This window comes from Nycticebus coucang, chromosome 13 (assembly GCF_027406575.1).
Source record: "Nycticebus coucang isolate mNycCou1 chromosome 13, mNycCou1.pri, whole genome shotgun sequence".
NCBI classification, from domain to species: Eukaryota; Metazoa; Chordata; class Mammalia; order Primates; family Lorisidae; genus Nycticebus; species Nycticebus coucang.
This window is the reverse complement of record NC_069792.1, coordinates 33511188-33517531: the sequence shown is the minus strand read 5'-3', so window position 1 is coordinate 33517531 and position 6344 is coordinate 33511188. Positions and strand designations below refer to the sequence as shown.

The 6344-nt window shown below is 41.6% G+C and overlaps 1 pseudogene; it reads left to right on the top strand.

The window, feature by feature from the left end:
- Window positions 1–4406: 4406 nt before the first annotated feature.
- LOC128563318 (lisH domain-containing protein ARMC9-like) lies at window positions 4407–6344 on the top strand (annotated as a pseudogene).

Here is a 6344-nt window from a genome sequence, read left to right as displayed (position 1 = left end):
ATACAGTTCTTGAGCGTACAACTCAATGGATTTTTCTATACTTTTGCCCCCTGTAGCCACCGCCAGTACATTAAAGATAGAGAACATTTCCAGCACCCCCAAAATAGCCAAGAGTTTTTTAAACTTAATGCTTTAACTGACATTTTCTTTGCAATAAAAGTGACCTTTCATATTTTCTGGATCCCTTCTCTTGTTAACAGAACTTTAATTTTCATGCTCTTCATTTGATATCTTCATTTAAAATAGTAAAGGTTTTTTTTTTTTTTTTTTGTAGAGACAGAGTCTCACTGTACCACCCTTGGGTAGAGTGCCATGGCGTCACACGGCTCACAGCAACCTCTAACTCTTGGGTTTACGTGATACTCTTGCCTCAGCCTCCCGAGCAGCTGGGACTACAGGCACCCACCACAACGCCCGGCTATTTTTTTGTTGCAGTTTGGCCGGGGCTGGGTTTGAACCCACCACCCTCGGCATATGGGGCCTCCGACCTACTCATTGAGCCACAGGCGCTGCCCTAAAATAGTAAGATTGCAAGAAGTCAATCAAGCCTTTTATTACTACTGAGGAAATGTATTTTAAAAATAGCTTTACTTCAGTAGCTTGGCATTGTGGCGGGAGCCTATGGTCCCAGCTTCTTGGGAGGCTGAGGCAAGAGAATCGCCTAAGCCCAAGAGCTGGAGGTTGCTGTGAGCTATGACGCCATGGCACTCTACCGCAGGCGACAAAGTGAGACTCTGTCTCTTAAAAAAAAAAAAAAAAGCTTTACTTCAATAGATAAAAGTTCATTTTTAAGATAACTTTATTAAAATCAAATTTAAAAATCATTAAAATGTGGAATAAAATGTTATTAGTTTCTCTGACCTGTATATGGAGGAGGGTTGTCTGAGAATATTGGCAGTGAATGATGTATCACAAAGTAAAACACAGAAAAATTTGAGTATTAAAAACTTCTCATAAATTGTAAATGAATTATCAATCTTAAATCAAAAATAAAAAAATATTTTCCATGATAAAGATCAATAGAGAAGTAAAGTTAATATAGAAAGAACTCATGCAAATAAGACACTCAAGACACCAAAAGAAAAATAAAGCAAATGAGCTATTTACAAAAGAGGAGATACAAATGGCTGATTAATTATCAGAAAAACTGAACATTTCCTTAAGAAATGAAAATGGCCAGATGCAGTGGCTCTTGCTGATAATCCTAGCACTTTGAGAGGCTGGGGCACAAGGATTGCTTGAGGCCAGGAGTTCAAAACCAGCACAGGTAAGACAGCAAGATTTTATCTCTACAAAAAATAAAAATAAAAAATGAGCTTGGTGTGACTGCACATGCTTGTGGTCCCAGCTATTTGGCAGGCTGAGGTGGAAGGATTGCTTGAGCCCTGGAATTTGAGTTTACAATGAGCTATGACCATGCCATTGTACTCTAGCCTGGGTGACCCTCAAAAAAATAAAGAAAGAAAGAAAAAAATGGAAGCGTAAGATTCAGAAAAGTGCCCAGATGATGTCTATACAGCTCAACGAATGATCAGAAAGGAAACACACCTCAGTTGTCACTATTACCCCCCACCAGGCCAAGAAATAAAACGTTATCAATACCCCTGAAGCCCCTCACACATCCTCTTCCAATCTCTGTGTCTTCTTTTCTTCCTAAAAGTAACTATTGTCCTGATTTTTAATAATATAGATTCGCGGGCCGTGTTTTTAAACTGTATGTAAATAGAATCATACAATGTTTTTTCTCCAGCTGGCTTATTTTCAACAAGGTGAGAGTTACCCAGGTTGTTGTATGGAGGTGTAATTTATTTCCTTTGCTATGTAATATTACATTGTATGAATGTGCCACAGTAATCTGTTCTACTATTGATGGACACTTGAGTTGTTTCTGTTTTCTGGCTATTGTAAATTATATTGTCATTAACATCTTTTGGTGCACACATGCAAACATTCTTTATGTATCTTGAAGCAGAACTTCTGGGTTATAGGATATGTATATGTTTAACCTTAGTGGATAATGTTGAATGTTTTCCAAAATGTTAGTACCAGTTTCATACTTCTACCATCAAATCACATTGCTTATCTCAGCAGCACTTAGCATTGTTAGTCTTTTCCATTTTGGTAAGTCGTTAGTTTCTTTAATTTGCATTTGCTTAATACCTTTTTAGAAAAATGCAGTTTTTCGCTTACCAAATTATCAAAGATGTTAATATACAATGTGCATTTGTATATACCTTTAATGCAAACCAAGGCTGGGAGAGTTTTCAGGGTGTTCCTATACTGCTAACAGAGTGTAAATTGGTATAACCTCTCTGGAAATCACTTTAACAAATTATTTAATGCTGAAAAATTGTTTACAATTCTGACCAGTCATTTTATTTTTGAAAATCTGCAGATTCGAGTCTGGTGGATTGCCCAGGTGCATGGGTTCAAGACCAGCCTGAGCTAGAGCGACACCCAGTGTCTAAATATAGCTGAGTGTTGTGGTGGGCTCCTGTCATCCCAGCTATTTGGGAGGCTGTGGCAAGAGAATTGCTTAAGCCCAAGAGTTTGAGGTTGCTGTGAGCTGTGACACCACAGTACTCTACTGAGGGCAGCAAAATAAGGTTCTGTCTCAAAAAAAAAAAAAATCTGTGCAGTTCTAACGTTAGCACAAAGATGGTCAATTGCAGTGTTATTTATACTAATGAAATTGTATAGTAAAAAGTTGGAAGCCATCTACAGATCCTAAAGTAAAAGAATCATTCAGTAACATGTCTTTTTATTTTTTTCATTCAGTAACTTTTGGTGTACCCATATAATAGAACATCATATATCTATCAAAAGTTACTGTTTATCAAGAGTTTTTTAACACCATTGGCAAATGTTTATAATTAATTTTTAAGTAAAAAACATAAAAATTTAAATATAGCATGATCCTAATTATGCAGAGAACAAGACTGAAATAAAACATGCTAAAATGGTAACAGTGCTTGTGTGTGGTAAGATTAAAAACCCCACCCCCCTTTTACTGAGATAGAATTCAACATTTTAACTATTTAAAAGTATACAATTCAGTGGTGTTTAATATATTCACAATGCTGTACAACCATCTTCAGCATCTAATTCTATTACTCCAAGTCTAATCTGACATTTTCATCCCCCCCACAAAAGAAACTACCTCCAAATTGTCTCTTCTTCCAACTTTTGAAACCACTATTCTATTCCTGTCTCTATAGATTTGCCTATTCTGAGTATATCAAAAATGAAATCATACGGGCAGTGCCCGTAGTTCAGTGGGTACAGCACCCGCCACATACACCAAGGATGGCGAATTTGAACCTGGCCTGAGCCTGCTAAAATCAACGATGACAAGTGTAACTACAACCAAAAAATAGCTGGGCATTGTGGCGGGTGCCTGTAGTCCCAGCTACTCGGGAGGCTGAGGCAAGAGAATCGCTTAAGCCCAAGAGTTTGAGGTTGCTGTGAGCTGTGACGCCACAGCACTCTACCCAGGGTGACAGCTTGAGACTCTGCCTCAAAAACTAAATAAATAAAGTGAAATCATACAGTACGGTCTGGTTTCTCTTCAGAGTGGGTAAATCTTACTAAAGATTTCCGTGGAGAATGGGCAGCACCTGCAGCGCAGTGGGTAGAGTACGGGCCACGTACACCCAGGCTGGTGGGTTCAAACTGGCCTGAGCCTGCTCAAATCAACATGACAACTGCAACAACAACAAAATAAATAGTCGGGCATTGTGGCAGGCACCTGTGGTCCCAGCTGTTTGGGAGGCTGAAGCAAGAGAATTGTTTAAGCCCAAGGGATTGAGGTTGCTGTGAGCTGTGACACCACTCTACCCAGAGGGACATAGTAAAACTCTGTCTCAAAAAAAAAAAGATTTCCGTGGAGAGGAACAAGTTGAGATTTTAATCAATTTTTTGAGGCCTTGCTTTGGCAAGGCTAATAATAAACAAATAGAATCAAATCAAATAGTCAAATCAAATGGAAACAAATGGAATAATAAATAAACAAATAGAAAAGGATCACAATATGTGATCCTTTCGGCTGGGTGTGGTGGCTCATGCCTGTAGTCCTAGCACTCTGGGAGGCTGAGTCGGATGGATTGCCTGAGCTCATGTGTTTGAAACCGTCCTGAGTCAGAGCCAGACCTTGTCTCTAAGAAAAAAAAAAAAAAAAAAAAAAAGGCTGGGTGTTGTGGCAGGCACCTGTAGTCCCACCTACTTGGGAGGCTGAGGCAAGAGAATCACTTGATCATAAACCACATTTTGTTTATCCATTCATCCACTGATGGATATTTGGGGTGTTTCCACTTTTTAGCTATTATGAATAATGCTGTAGGGTGGAGGCTGGTCCGCGGCCGAAGTACAGACATTTTTCCTGTGAGAATTACCAGGAACAGTTCAATATGGGGGATATTCTGGCTCATGAATCTGAAATACTCGAACTAGTGAAAGACTATTTAGATTTTGCTGAATTTGAAGATACCTTGAAAACATTTTCCAAAGAATGCAAAATAAAAGGAAAACCATTATGTAAAACAGCAGGTGGATCTTTACAGGACTCTAAATCATTGATAATTCAGAAGGCTCTTGTCTCTGCATTTGACAATGGAGACCAGAAGGTGTTCTTCAATTTATGGGAAGAACACATTCCCAGTTTCATCCAAAATGGTGACGCCCTTGCCCAGAAGTTGGAATTCTATCTTCACATCCATTTTGCCATCTATCCTCTGAAACATTCCGTAGGGAGACCGGACAGAGAGGAGCTGGAGGAAAGGATTTCTTACTTCAAAACCTACCTGGAGACCAAAGGAGCAGCGCTGAGCCAGACCACCGAGTTTCTTCCTTTCTATGCCCTTCCTTTTCTTCCCAACCCTATGGTACACCCTTCGTTTAAAGAACTCTTTCAGCATTCCTGGACTCCAGAGTTAAAGTTGAAGTTGGAAAAGTTTCTAGCTTTAATATTTAAAGATAGCAACACGCTGAAGCTTTTAACAGTGTATAAGGAGAATGGACAAAGTAACAAAGAGATGTTGCAGCAGCTCCACCAGCAGCTGGTCAGAGCTGAACTTAGGTCAGTGACCTACCTGAGACGTACAGTAAGATCCAAGCAGACTACCACAATCTCATTGGAGTCACAGCAGAGCTGCCGGATTCTCTCAGGCCACAGTCAGTGGCAAGATGATCACTCCTGAGTACCTCCAGAGTGTCCGTGTCTGCCTCTTCAGCAACCAGATGTGGCAGAGCCTGGCTCATAGCGTGGACTTCACAAGGCCTGGGACGGCTTCCAGCATGTTACAAGCTTCCTTGGCACCCGTGAGACTGAAAGATGTCCCATTACTGCCCTCCCTGGCTTATGAGAAACTGAAGAAGGATTTGATTTGGGGGAGTGATGGTTTAAAAGCCTTCTTGTTGCAGGCTCTGCGCTGGCGCTTGAGCACCTCCCGTCCTGGAGAGCAGAGGGAGGCGGTTCTGCAGGCCTACATCAGCAACCACCTCTTGGACTGTCATACCCACAACCAGAGGAATGTGCTTCACTTGCTGCACGCAAAGAGTGAGGTGGTGCGGCAGTACATGGCCAGGCTCATCAACGCTTTTGCGTCACTAGCTGAAGGTCACCTCTACCTTGCTCAGAACAAAATGGTGCTGTGGATGCTGGAGGGAAGGCTGAAGGAGGACAAGGATGTCATCACCCAGGAGAATGTCCTTGGGGCCTTGCAAAAGTTCAGCCTCAGGCGCCCGCTGCATCGCTTCAAGATGGTCTCATCTTCTGGCTGATTGATATTCTGAAGGACTCTGATTGCCTGTCTGACTACACACTGGAGTACTTAGTGGCTTTGCTTATGAACCTCTGCCTCTGGAGTGCAGGGAAGAACATGTGTGCCAAGGTGGCAGGCCTCGTGCTCAAAGTCCTTTCAGATCTGCTTGGCCATAAAAGCCACGAGATCCAGCCGTATGTGAACGGAGCTCTGTACAGCATCCTTTCTATTCTATCCATCCAGGAGGAAGTGAGAGCAATGGGGATGGAAGACATCCTACACTGCTTCAGCAAAGAAGGCAACGCTGAAATGATCCACCAGATAGAATTTTTCTTTTTTTTTTGGCCGGGGCTGGGTTTGAACCCACCACCTCTGGCATTTGGGACGGTTGCCCTACTCCTTGAGCCACAGGCACCGCCCCGCCAGATAGAATTTATCATCAAGCAACTTAATTCTGGTCAGTTTAATGTAAAAGTCCGGGATCTTTCTTGTGAATCATTCACAAGAAATGTACCGGAAGGATACATGGACTGTCTTATAGGGCCTTGTCATGCTTCGGCCAGCATTCATTCAAGAAGCATTTAG